The 1541-nt window shown below is 35.0% G+C and overlaps 1 non-coding gene across 1 annotated transcript; it reads right to left on the bottom strand.

Annotated features, from left to right (window-relative positions):
• Positions 1-1133: 1133 nt before the first annotated feature.
• Positions 1134-1250, bottom strand: LOC150064164 (small nucleolar RNA SNORA26). Its single transcript, XR_016535317.1, has one exon. It is a non-coding gene; the product is annotated as a small nucleolar RNA SNORA26 (small nucleolar RNA).
• Between the last annotated feature and the right edge of the window lie 291 nt (positions 1251-1541).

Consider the following 1541-nt stretch of genomic DNA (forward strand, 5'->3'; position numbering starts at 1 on the left):
AGAATTTATCTAAAGTAAACATAGTAGTTCACATTTATTATAATCATTTTTGCTAGGGAAAGAGTTAGGAGGATCACAGTCCAAGGCTGGATGGATCCAAAGCATTAGATCCAATCGAAAAAAAAATAAAACTTAAGTAAAAAGGACTACAAGCATGACTCAAGTGTTATATCTGATAACTAGCAAGTACGAGGTTCTAAATTCAAATACCAGTACTGTTAAACAAAAACAAAAACAATACTTGTATATTTCAAAAGGAATCAATAGCTTCTGAATTACTATGATTAACGAATTCATAAAATACAAAATAAAAATGCTCCATGTATTGCACTTTAATTACATTCTTAGTCTTACAATTCATGTTGAGGATAGTGGTGCAGTTACAATAGTACTTAATAGATATTATAATTCTATACATTTCTATTGTAACTGAGATAATTTTAAAATAATACTCCATAGATGTGCCATAAAAGCTTTATCCAAATATCAGTTGTTGGTGTATCTAGGTTGGCCTTATAGTATTGTCAATAATGCTGTCCTAAGCAAGTACATACAAGTATATCAAGTATATCTCATATATTAATTTATAATTCTTTCAATATATGTCCAAGTGTTATATAGTAGTAACATACCACAGTTACAGTTTTAATTTCATGAGTGATTTTCTTTTTGTTGTTGTTGTTGTTGTTTTTGTGAGTCATGTGGCTTGAACTCAGCCTGGGTACTGTCCTGGAGTTCTTCAGCTCAAGGCTACCACCCTACCCTTGAGTCAATTCCACCGCCCTGCTCTTAAGTCAAACCCCGCTTCCTATTTTCTAGAGGTTAATTGGAGATAAAAGCCTCAAATCCTTTCATCCCAGGCTGGCTTTAACCTTGATCCTCAGATCTCAGCCTCCTGAGTAGCTAGGATTACAGGCCTGAGCCGTAGCTCCAGGTTCATGAGTGATTTTCAGTCTGATTTTCAAAGTAATATGACAGGAATTATTTATGTTTTCCCCAACCTTGTATGCTGATTCCTTTCCTCATATCCTCACTCCACATTTCTTGTTTGTTTTCTTGATAGCCATTGTGACTGGATTGAGAGAGAACGTAGATGTCATTTTGATTTGGTTTTTTGTTTGTTTTTATTTTTCAGCTATAACTCCAGACAGGATCCAAAGAGTTTTATTATATCTTCTCTCAATTTTATGGATATTTCCTTTATCTTCTGTATTAACTTCCTCAGACAAGATTCAACCTCAAAGGAACATAGGAAAGGATAATTTGTTTTTGTGCCAACCCTGGGGCTAGAACTCAGGGCCTGAGCACTGTCTCTGAACTTTGTGTTTAATGCTAGCACAATACTACTTGAGCCATAGCTCCACTTCTGGCTTCTTGATAGTTAATTGGAGATAAGCATCTCAGGAACATTCATGCCTGGGGTGATGGAACTGTGATCCTCAGAATTCAGCCTAATTAGCTAGAATTACCAACCACTAATGCCTCACTTCATTTGTTGTGTTTTTTTTATGCCAAGGATGCTTAACATTTTTCAACTAAAG

Source organism: Megascapheus bottae, chromosome 4, assembly GCF_031878675.1.
Source record: "Megascapheus bottae isolate mThoBot1 chromosome 4, mThoBot2.hap1, whole genome shotgun sequence".
NCBI classification, from domain to species: Eukaryota; Metazoa; Chordata; class Mammalia; order Rodentia; family Geomyidae; genus Megascapheus; species Megascapheus bottae.